This window comes from Cupressus sempervirens, chromosome 5, assembly GCF_028749045.1.
Source record: "Cupressus sempervirens isolate cs-2001-9-10 chromosome 5, ASM2874904v1, whole genome shotgun sequence".
In the NCBI taxonomy this organism is placed as follows: Eukaryota; Viridiplantae; Streptophyta; class Pinopsida; order Cupressales; family Cupressaceae; genus Cupressus; species Cupressus sempervirens.
The window spans coordinates 881,292,899-881,306,089 of NC_143122.1; the positions used below are offsets into that span (position 1 = coordinate 881,292,899).

At 36.0% G+C, this 13,191-nt stretch overlaps 1 pseudogene; it reads left to right on the top strand.

Moving 5' to 3' along the window:
• Nucleotides 1-13,191, top strand: part of LOC149558751 (disease resistance protein RPS2-like) — an 85,908-nt pseudogene that overhangs the window by 52,061 nt on the left and 20,656 nt on the right.

Below are 13,191 nucleotides of genomic sequence, written 5' to 3' on the forward strand. Positions count from 1 at the left end.
CATTACATAATCATAACTCAACCTTTCCTCTAGGTTTTGTTGTTACATCTTTTGATCAAATCCTCTTCATCAATCAACTAAGTGATAGTACTTGAATCTTATAAGCAATTGTCTTACTAGCAAATAGCAAGTTTAGTATGTTTCACATCAATGAAAAAACAATGATTGAAACACAGTCTTGTTCAACAATCTCTCTCAACAATGATATTCTTTATTTAGCTTTGTCAATCCATTTTTAACATCAAATGCATATAAAGTGGTTGATCATTAGAAGTAATAACCATGTCATCATCCAAAGATTCCTAGTGAAGAATGAAGTAATCCATGTCCTTATCTAAGGTTTCATCCCAAATGGTAGGATTATCCATGTTAGTAACATTGTGAATCACTAGATCTTGATCAACATCGTCTTTGAAAAGATGAGCATCGATAAACAAACACGCTGAAGCCTCATCATATGTATTAAATGAAATCTATTGAAGATCATGAAGATAGTTTGAAAATAAAGATAGCAATCCCATTGGAAGGAAATATAATTTCTATGAAATAAATGCAATCTAAGAATGAACTAGATGCAATTTGTTTTGTATTTTCACAAAATAAATCTATGAAATAGAATCTGTATTGAAACAATGTAAATACAAAAAGAGATCTATATATCACTAATGTAAATAGCATAAAAAGTAGATTTAGATACACCAAAAAAAATATAACTCCAAGAAATAAAGGAGCACAAGTTGGGTTCACCAAAAGAAGGTAAACACCTAATGCAAAAAAGAAAAAAAAAAAGATCAAAGGATCCCAAATTAGAAAAATGAGATATTTTAAGAGATCAAGATCTAACTAGAAGATGGAAGAAAGAGGCATAAGATGTTTAGTTTTCTAAATTGTTTACTGGTGAAATGAAGCACTAAATAGGATAAGACCTTCATTTTATGCTAACATTAAATACAAGAGAAAAAAGGTCTTCTAAACACAACTCTCAATATAACCCAAGTTAGATTAACAAAATCCAAGGAGATAAAGGGATGACAATATTCAACTCAAATTATATCAAAGAAGGATACAAGCAAGTTATCTTTCATGAAATTTAAATAAGATTAAAGATGTGTAAATTTAAATGTGCAATTGAGCTAATTGGTTAAATGAGAAGAGTAAGATAGATCTAGTTGCTAAATATGTGCAATTAGCCGAACTAAGATATGGAAATGGGTCTAGACTAAAATGTTAAATAAATGATAAAGTACTTACCTTGAAATGTGTATAGTAATATACCTTTTTACTTTGAAAATCATGGACGTGAACTTGTGAGGGAACTTTTTACTATGAATTTACAATCACAACAAAAAACCTAGAAAATGGTATTTTACTTAGGGTCTGAAGAAGACATCGACCTGGTGCAACATGTTTCAAATATTTTATGAAAAAGTCTTTATGTTCCTAGGGCATGATAGAAAAATTGACCCAAACTCTTCAAGAATGTTTTGGCAAGTGATTTTTATATCGTTGATCACAATTTGGCTATCCTGGTCCTGCACATAGTAAAACTTATTTTTGTTTGGTTTGATGAAGACTTTTCTTAGTCAAGCCCTAGATGAGGAATTAGTATTGAAATTGAGATGTAAATGTACTGATAATGGAAATGATAATATGTAGTAGGATTAAATATATGAAATGAAATATATAAGTACCCTTTTAGTTGCAATTGAATTTGATATGTGATCAAGTGTGCAAAGGTAATAGCATTGACTTAAAGAAACCAAAAGAATACAAAGAAGTCAAAAAAAACTCAGGTATATGAATGTATTTGACACATTTTGTGATGAAGGATGAAAGAACTTGAATGATGTGGAATGATGGATCTCCTCCTTAGAAGCCAAAGTACACTATCATCTTGAAGGAAGAATCTTGATGCAAGAAAGAAATGCTTGCCTTATGAACATTGTTGTGGTTCCACAATGCACCCCCCATCTTCAACTTAAAAAATAAGGACCCCCTTCTTTTCTTTTTTCCTTGCATATTTTAGCTCCTTGATCTATTAGATCAAAGTCTCTTTTGATTGACCTTGATGATGAAGAGGCTCTAGGTCATGTGGGGTAGGTTTTTGGGGTAGTGTTATTGTTAATTTCATTTTGTGTTGAGTTCCTAATTGTTGTCTAATTTTTTCTTGTTGCATCTTTCACTTTTCATTCCTAGAGCATGATGATGACCCTTGGAATCCTCTACACCTAACATGGATTCATGATTTAGATCATAACTAGGTTAATTTTCTTTTTTTTGTTTGTTATATTCATTAAAATATTGTTGATTATTGCATTGCATGTATAGATTCAACACACACATATTCAAAATTTGAGGTTAAAGAAGTAGAAGGAGTTCAAGTCCATGCAAATTTTGGACTATAAGGAGGTGCATATATATATATATATATATATATATATATATATAAGTGCTCCTAGACCCTGTTTAAGAAAACCCCATAAACCATTTCAAATTTGGGAACTTTTATTTTTTGGGCCTTTGACAAGGTGCACAGATGCACAAGGTGTACAAATAGGCATAAATAATTAGAAATAATAGAAATAAGTACACATCAGCAATCGAAGTCCCCATTTGAGTGAAACCCATAAATCATTTTCAAATTTGGGAACTTTGATTTTTTGGGACTTAAGCACCTTATGTAGGTCCCCAAGGTGTGGAGGTGAGCAATTTTGCAAGTTTTGAAGATGCATGAGTGTAAGGTCCCCAAGGGTGAGTACATGAATGAGTTTGCATTTTTGAAGTCCTAGAGATGTGCACATCCAAAGGTCCCCAAGATTACAATGGCTTCCTTGACTTTTTAGTAGCTAAGATCACACCCAAATCCACAAATTTTAAGTTCAAAGGATTAGTGAAGAAGTCACACTTCATAGATTTTTACTTAGAAGTCAAATTTACCTAATATTGCTAGATGTTATACAAGAGAAGAATTGGATAAGATCAATGATTGGATTGATAATATACAAGTTAGTAATAGGGTCATGTGTTCTATATATGAAGATATCCAAGATATGTGGAGAAGAACACACACCCAACTATTAGAAGTAGATAGGTTCTATAGTGTGGCCAACTTGGAGATTTTGGGTGATGACTCCAAAACATAACTATGCTCTGTAAAAAAAATTACAATAGTGTCTTTTGCAGAAGATGTCAAATGTATTTTCAAAACCAAGGAGACACTAAGGGAGTTGGACTCTAAGTTGGATGATTTTATAGAAGTAAGGCAAGAAGTTTGTGATTTCTAGAAGAAAGTGAGGGAAAAGTATGGAGCTTTAGACTTGTCAAATCCTCAAGGAATCATTTCTGCCATCCAAAAATTCAAAGAAGCACATCCAAACATAATTTTGGTTGAAGGTCTATTGGAAATTTATTCCGAACTCCCCTTAGGATTTGTGACAAGGGTTTAATTGCCTCTTATGTACTATAAGTTGAGTGACTGTATCGAGCATTGATAGATCAATATTTTAGCACAACAACAACCCCAGTCTAACAAGTGGTATTAGATCTTGGTCACAAGTTCAAATCCTTAGACCCTCGAGCAATGCTGAGGGGGAGATTGTTGGAAATTTATTCACTACTCCCCTTGGGATTCACTACAAGGGATTAACCATCTCTTACATACTATAAGTTGAATGGTTATATTGGGCATTGATAGATTGGTCTTTTGGTGCAATAGCAACCCCACTCTAACAAGGTCAACAAGACTCAAATGCTAGAAATTGAAAATTGTGGACTTGAAAAATCCTATCAATTTTGATCATGTCACCTCCAAAGGTGTGAAGGTGCACTAGGTGCACAAGTCCCAATGTGTGTAGGTGTGTTGATTATAAAACACTTATAGTTGCACCAATAGTTAATTTCCATATCTATTCTTTGATTGTTTCATGTACCAAAAATGTGTTTTGTTAGTGGTTTAAGTAATAGAGACACATAGAGAAGATCGAGTATGCATTTTTAGAAGTTCTAGAGACTCACTAATCATCTAAAATCTTCTCTCTTCTTATCTCTTTCTTCTAGTTTGTTTTAAGTCATTATAAAGGCCCATACACCATTTAATAAAAAAGAAGCGCATGCCTAGTTAGCACCTAGTTAGGAGTATGTTTGTACATAATTTGCTTAAAATTAGTGTTTTTAGCTTTTTTTTTGCAAGGAAAAGGCCCTAGATCTAAAAATTGAATCAAGGATGGGGTTTCCTATAAATACAAATATGTAATATGAATTCAAGGTTCATATTTTCATGCAATAAAGTACATTATTGGTGTTATCATTATGTGTCTAGTGTGTCTTGTGGGAATATGCATTTCATTTGTGAATTTATGTTCATGAATAGTGATGGAGGCAATGGTTTTATTGTGTTTTTGATACAAAAGTATTTTGCATCAGAAAATAAAGAGGGACATCATTTTAGAAGAGAAAAAAAAAATTTAAATAAAAAAAATATTTTATTAAAAAAGGAAAAAATTGTGGATGAGAGAGAAAGTAATGAAAATTAGAAATGAAGAAAAGGGGAAAAGGGAATTTAATAGGTGGCATTATTAAATGTAACTTGTGGCTTGAGGGTTTATTTAATGTAAAGATTCATTTTAATTTGTATTGGGTTAGGCTGACTTGTGGCTTAGTTGGGTATTGTAGACACCTAAAAACCTTTAGAAAATAAAGTATTTTTATTTTTTGAAAAATTCCTGATGACATCATCATTTATTAATTAATTATTTATTTAGTTAATTTATTTATTTTTATGCCATTAAATCCCTTTATCTTAATTAAAAATATTTAATTAAGGAATCCCTTCCAAAAATGTTTAAATCTTATTTAAACATTATTTCCTTATTTATTAATTATTTAATTAATAAATTGACCAAAAAACCCAAAATAAATTAAAAAAATTATTTTTTGCCCAAAACTTGGCCAATTTCCTTAAGACCACTAACCTCTTCCAAAATCTCCTAATCCTTCTTTAATTTTGATTAAAGGCTAATCCCATCATTTCCTACCCCTAATCCCAACTCAAAATATTTAATTAAGATTAAATATTAATCCTCATGTTTATTAAAAAAATTTTAATAAATATCTCCTCAACCCAAACCCTTGAAATAAATAAAACTTTATTTATTTCCTAAAAATCTAATTTATCCTCATCCTAAGAAGTTCTAGACTCTTCTAGAAAGTCTTCATCCTCATCCTAGGAAGTTCTAGACTATTCTAGAAAGTCTTTATCCTCATCCAAAGTCTTTATCCTCATCCAAAGTCTAGATTCTTCTAGAAGATTTCTTTAAACCTAATTCTAATCCCCTCCTAACCTTGTCACATTCCCTAAAAATGGGTTAAGACTTACTAACCCAAGCCAAAGTTAACAAATATCTCCTCCTTCACCCACCCTCATTAAATGCCATCCACTTGCCTATCCCTAAGCTAATCCTAAACCATCCTAATCCATCCTCTAATCATTTGCACAATCCTAAGCAAGCTTAAAACCCTCCTAATCAAGCCCAAGTCGAAATTTCTCTCATCTCCCTCAAAATATCTCAACCATAAAACTTTATGAAGCCCACTAGGCCATAAATGACTCTTCCAAGCCCTTTTATTGCTCTTACAAGCCATTATGAGGATCTTTATGAAGATTTTATCCCTTGAGCCTCCTTTGTTGACTCATCCTTCCCCTTTCCTCCATCCTCTCAACATGTGACATGTGTCACTCCTTTATTGGCTGTAAGGAAGCACAATCCATGTGCTCTCCTCTCATGCAATTTGAGCCCTCCATGAGCTTTTTCCCATCCTTGCATCTTAGGCCTCAATCCCTCAAGCCTCTTGCCTATAAATTGGATCCTTCCCCTTTGCAAAATAACACAATCCATGAAGTAAAGTCATAATGCCATTTTAAGAAGCCATTTTACATCAAAACCATACACTCACACCCAAATTCCAACTCCATTTGAAGCCATTTTTGAAGCATAAGCTTGAGCATGCATCCTATCTATTTAGACAAAGCCACTCAACAAGAGAGCTTCTCATTGAGAGAGTCCATTAATGACTCATATTCTCAATTGAGAGCTCATCTTAGTCTATCTTGAAGTTTTATGAATTTTGTTTAGTTTTTAGAAGCTTTATTTAAATTTGGTTTCTATTAGCATACTAACATTACTCATATACATTTTGGCATGCCTGGTGGGACCCCGCATGGGTCATCTTCATTAGCTTTTTTAGTCAAGTTTTGTATGTCATTTGCTAATTTTGGCTAATTTTTCTTGTTTTTGTGATTGGTAGGATTATATAAATTGGTTTTGTAGGTCCACATGAGCATGAAAAGGACAAAGGAACTCATAATCTATCTCAAAGTGTTTTCAGATTTTTCAAGCTTATAGGTGGACAAAGAACTTGGAATTCTTCTTCCTCTTCTTGTCTATATTCTTCTTATTCCATCTACTTCTTCTTCTACTTCTTCTTGTGGGAGATCTTGGCCATTTTTTTTTAAGGAAACAAAATCATACACACTTCTTTTTAGTGCTTAAAATGAACCCCCAAATCATACTTAAATCCATTAAAAATTAAAAATTTGCAAAAAAGAAAAAATCTTTTAACAAGTGAAACTAAACCAATCCAATCATTTGCATCCTTGCAACATCAAGGTTTTAGATGCATTCATGCAAAGTTAGGAACACTTCATTTTTGGAAATTTAAAAAGAACTTCAAGTTTCCATTTCAAAAGGTTCAAAATCAACACTAAGTGCACACTAAAATCTAAATCAAACTCAAAGCATCAATCAAGGATAAAATGAACCTCATTTGCAAATATTTTAAAGTTCTTTTAAAAATCTCATGAAAACTAAGAGTCCTAAATGATTGCCAAAAATTGTCCTAAAAGCTTTGTTACTTGTTCCAAACAAATGTTTTATTGAAAAATCTTGAATGTTTCTTAGGTTTTTCATGCATCAAAACAATCTAGGAATATCATTTTTGGGCTTAAAATATGCAAACTAGAACACAAAATCTTGAATGAAAACCAAAGTCCAAAGAGTCAATTTCACTTTTGAGTCCAAAACAATCTTGAATGATCTAAGTTTAAAACAAAGCACTTCAAAGTTCTTAAAACAACACACAAAATCTCAATCTTGAATGCTCAAAGGAAAAAACTTGAATGTTTAATCACTTGTCTTTGAATGCATGTTGCTAAACACACTCTTCAATGCCATGGATTAAAATCAAATTTTCCTTGAATGCATGATTAAAACAAAAAATCCAATCTTGAATGCCAAGGATCAATTAACCATTGCAATATCAAACACTTCATTTGGAGCTTCTTAAATTGAACAAAACAAATCTCTTTTCCACATGCAATTTAGGTAAAGTTTGATTTTGGGATATTTAAGAAACTTTGTTAAGTTAAATACAAATTTGCAAAAATCAATTTGAGTAGTTCCTTGGACTCACCTCTTTTCTAATCACCCATCAATTCAACCATTGGTTACAATCTCAGCGCCATTTATGGGGATGGGTCTACTTGAAAAAGGTGTTAAATGTTCCACAATCTAACTCACTTGGTCTTTGAACATTTGCTTTAACTTTATCAAAAAATTTAAATGACCAAAACTCTAGATTAAATCAATCACACTTCTAGTTTGGGCACTAAAATTGAACAACTATTGACGTGGAGGGCCTCCGGGCACGCGCCTGACAAATCGAATCTCACACATCTTTGCTTTGGGCTTAAAAAAAAATCGCACCAACTCTTGAATGCTTTAAAGGAAATTAATCGATACTTGATGTGGAGGGCCTCTGAGCGCGTGAGTTTTCTTTTGTTGACCCTAACTCTTCTTCTTGTTTGCATTCTTTGATCGATTTACTTTTGTTGGCACTTCAAGTTGGAATTGAACATTGTCTCTTAAACATGAGTGCTTGCAAAGTATAGATTAGCACACATAAGAGTCAGTTGGTAAAAGAACAAGCGTGTTTTTTTTAGCCCAAGGTCATCCAAGTCTTCTCTCCCCTTGTCGTCTTTCGAGGCCATCTTGGGTGCATAAGATTAGGATCCAAAACCTTGTTTCTTTTTAGGAGGCCTGCTTGGGGATTTTATCACCCCTTAGACGACCTCAACTCCAGCGTTCTGGCAGAGTATAAGAATCGAGAGGTGAATCGAAAGACACCTCTCTTGGAATCAAGATTTTTGTCACTCGGGCTAAGCCTCAAGGAACTTTATACCCTTGAGAAGTGAAAGAGGAGAAGTGGGTTACCGCTCCTCTCGACTGTGTGACATCTTGTTGGTTTCATCTATGGATTTGGGCCTCACGTACCTTTGGGTATATTGAGGACTCCCTAGCTAAACCAACTGTCAGCCTTGTGGACAACCATCTAGAGTGTTAATGTGTTTGAAGTGACTGATCGAAACATTTGTAAAACATACACACTCCTCAGCGCAAGTATCACATTCTGAGAATCAAAAACTTCTATCTGGTTGTTCCTATCTATTGCTTGCTTTTTTATTTGTTGAATGAATGTTTGCCAAACTTGGTCAATCCTAGCTTAGGGTACACTTAGCGTAGTCACTACCTATTCCAGAAGTTGAACAAGTTGAAGAAAAATAACTGAGGTCTCTCAAAGCCAAGTAGATTCAAGAATTGATGTCAGAGCAACCCAAACCTAAATAGAAGTTCCACAAAGTTAAACTCAAACCATCTCAGGCATACCAAGAACTTTCAGCCAAGAGAAAGGAACTAACACCAAGTCCTCGAATTGCCAAACTCCACAAAGCAAAGGATAAAGCTACCGACGAAGCACTTCAAGAGGCCTGGTTAGAGTGCACCATCAAATTTAGCCAACATCTAGGAGTTAATCCTACTTATGCCTTACCAACTAAGCATGATTTCTATGATTAGACACCCTTATTTCTCCACACCTTCTTGGATAGGCTTCACCTTAGAGTCATCTTTGTAGAAAAGTTAGCCATCTTAGGTTATCCCCTTAAGCATTATTAGCTCATCCATCTCATTTAGGACCAAACCATCTAGCTGGCAATCCAAAATCTTCACATCCAAGCCTTCAAAAATTGTTGTCACCTTGCTAAAAGTTTTCCATTCCTAAAATCTTTCAAAACCACCAATCTCACCAAGGTTATCCCTTTGACAAAGCTTTGTCTAGGGCAATCTAGCTTTGCCACTTTTTATCCCTTATCACCTTGAGCTAAAGGTTGGGATCCACAAGTGGTCAATCTCGTGTCCTTCCTGAAGGATCATCAGTCTATCCTTAAGTTGACACAATCGCCACCAAGCTTGCACATAGGAAAGTAGACTTTTTGTGCTTTAGCAACATATCTTGGAAGTTAGAATCCCCAACCCAATCCTCCTTAGGTTTGTCATACATCTTTGACTCTCCCTAGGAAATCCTTCATCAGCCAATCCAAAATCTGCGCTTAATCCAAATCCAACCATGAGCTTTCGTGTTCATCCATATGCAAGACCCCATCCCCATCCGACTCATCATCAAAAAATGAAATCCCAAACCTATCATGATGTGTTCGATCATATTGTCCTTGCTCCCGCCACCTCCCATTCCAATGATGATGAAAATCTTGTTGACTATGACAAGTATATTGAAAGCCTTAGAAACATTCCCCCAAGCATCCCACAAAATCCATGCATTCTTCCAAACTATCTAGTCATGCCATCTGATATCCCAGCTTCTCCTCCATCACCCAATCAACCAAGCTTCCAATCTTCCACCCCCATCACACTATCTATTCCTATCAATCCACCTCCACCTCCAACACATGAGTCTCCAAAGAATCTCCTAGAGGAAATACAAGAAAAGTCACCTCCAACAGTCGATAAGCCATGTCATCTAATCCAACCATGTGAAGTAGTTAGTAATGAAGCTTCCCCATCTATAATATCACCTCCATCTCCCATAGCTATCATCCCCATACCACCCATTGAATTGCTCCAAATCCCATCCACATCTCCTCCTCCAAGCATTATCCAAATCCCATATAATGAACCTCATGCATCCACTCCCATCCATTCTTGTCAAGATCTTGTCCAAAAGCATGTTGAAATACCCTCCAATAGAACAACAGATCTTGCCATCCAACTTATTCCCCTACATGATCCACTTTTACCATCCCCTCCATATCTAAATCCTACCATCTTACTTACTCCATATCAAGATCCCTTTCCCTCAGCCCACCCAACTCAAGATCCTATCCTCCCATCTCCTCTGCTTCATGATCATACATCTCCCATAATCCATGATGATAGATCCATCAAAAAAGAACTAATTATCATATCCAAAGCTCCAACTCCTTTAGCTAGTAATGGACTCACATCTTGTGTTCCAAATAATGAACATCATATTGAAAAAAGAAATGAAAATGTATTTCTAGATGTTGGTATCCCTGCTATTCCTACATGGTCCCAAGTCCTTCCATCTCCACCCCAAAGTTCCCATCCATCTTATTTCGCATCTATTTTGGGCCCTCATCCTACTCCTTATCTCCAACCCTCCATTTTGGGTCCATATATCCCTTATCTAAATCCCACACCCTTTCCATCCATTTTGGGTCCTTACATACCTAATATGAATCCTTTATCCCCTCCATCTATTTTGGGCCCATATCCTTCCTTCCCTTCATCCATTTTGGGCAATTATATCCATCCATATCCTATGTTCCAATCTATCCTTCCATCCCCTCAAATCCACCAGCTAGATCATCAAAGGCACTCACCCTTGAATCCCTTCCAACCTTTAAACCCTATCACTCCATCAATTATCCCTCCATCTCCTCCATGCTCTTGTTACCATCCCATGGCTAATAGAAGCATATTGGATGCCAAAATACAAAAGCATAAATCCAAAAATCCACAAAAATCCAAGTATCAACATGTCCCTTCTAAAATACATGTTCAAAACAAGAAACATTTAATCCCAATCAAAGAAAAAGTCAAGAGGCCACAAAAGCCAAAGCTAAAAAAGTCAAAAATCATGTGGATACCCAAGATGCTCATAAAAGAAATGCATCTCAAAGAAAAATCTCAATTGGCATCCATTCATGCTACTCAAAAAGCCTCATCCATCCATCCTTCATCCAAATCCCCATATAAGCATCCTTCATCCCCCCAATCCACTTTTAGTCCATATGCTTCTTATCCTAAATTTCCCATCCTCCATCTTCCAACTCTACTTTTAGTCCTTATCTTTCTCTTCCTCCATTTTCTCCTCAACCTCACTCAAAACCATCTTTCCCACTACCTTATCACCTCTCAAGGTGTGTGCCAATGATGATCTTTCCATTTTTCTCATCCATTTACCCACAAGCCTTATGTCTTCGCATCCATTATCTCTCAAACTCCCACCCACCATTCCACTTGTTCAATCCAATCCTTTTTCATCCATCCTACCTAATCTATGAGCCAAAAATAGCTGAAGAAAGCCAAAATCATTCCAGCTAAGTCCAAAGTCAAAAAGTCAAAAAAAAGTAAAGAAAAATAAAGCGTCCACTGGTGAAAACTTGGCAATTCAAGCGCCTTGGACAAGTACCATGATGAAAACTTGGCAAACAAGCGTCATGCGTAATCTAGCCATCCCCAGCTTAGCCTATCATCCTCATTCTTTTGGTCACATCTTGCCATCTAGCTCCATCTTCCAATTTATCCACCTATCTTTCATCCTCAAAATTTTATCTATTGCTATCTACTTATCTTCTGCAACCTCACCCCATCATCCCAGTTATCATCCATCTCCCTAGCGCCTTTCGCTTTTCCATCCTAGCTTGAATCCTATCACATCCATCATAAGACCTCCTTCCACATGTCATCTTCTGACTGGGGGCACTGTATTCCTTCGAGATCTTGTCTTGTCCATCCTCCCTTGTCATTAGTATCCTACTCTAGGCTATCCTCATGCAAATCCAATGTCATCCTCTCATTAGCCATTCACTCTAGCGCCATCTATCCGTTCAGCTACCACCAACAATAGCATTGTCCCCGTCATCATCATTGGATGCATCCTACCAAATCCATATCTTTCACTATCACCCCACCCTTTTCTTTCACATCTTGCACAACATCAAACCATCCTGTTATCCTCTCATCCTGAGCTTTTGTCTGCTTGTAACTATCTTGCTCAGCTTCAGCTTGTAAATATCTTGGTCCGTCAACTTTTACATCCTCTTTAGCTTAGTACTATTGTATCTATCCATCTTTTGTGTTAGTTCCTCCTTGATCAGCATCTTGCACACATCACACAGCTTGGTTAGCTATCCCAATGCATCCTTTAGCTAGATCTCCTGTCACCAAAGTGTTATCCTTCTTAGTTTAGCTTGCCAGATGCATCACTCATCCAGATCCACTAGCTTAGGTGCTCTCCGATAGATCCTTGTAGGATATAGCTTTCCTCATATCTGATCTTGGTCTATTAGTACCTCGTCCTACCCATCTCGTTGGAAAATGTTTCTCTTTTGGATTTTCACTTTCTTTTGATTTGGAATCTTCCCTCTTGGATCTTGAAGTATCTTTTCCAAACAATCTTTTTGTTCCCTCCTCAAAGTTGCCACGATCTTCCATATCATGGTATACTGTGAATGGGGCAATCTGGGCGTAAGGTCTTGATCAAGTCTTTTGCTTGTTTTTCTTTTCTACTTGTGGGTTACCTAGTGTCAGTTCCACTCTAATTCTTTCGAGATTCATGTGTGATGTTGGGGCAATCCTTGCGTGTTTTTTTTGAGTCAGTCCGTCAGTCCTTTGGATAGTTGGTGAAAAGGCCTTGATTTTCTTGGTAACCTTGGCAATTAACCAACAGTCCTATAGAAAATCTAGTGCTCAACTACATGGTGGTACTTCTCTTTGAAGTATCCCCCCTGCTCAAAAAGCTTCAGTGGTTTTCCTTCATCTCCATTATCCCCCATCCATATCCAACATCTGTCTCTCCTACCCTAGCTTATGCATCAATATCTCTTTGAATCACTCCTCACCTTTAGCTTTAGGGATCCACAATCCTAGTCTTAGGGATCCACCAATCCAATCAATCCACCAAGCCTCATCTTTCGAGATCCACAATCCTAGTCCTAAGGATCTCCGAAACCCATCTTCCACCAATCTGACTCTTTGAAATCCTGTTGCATCAGCTTTTTAATCCCCTCATCCATCTCCCCATCCTAGATTCCTT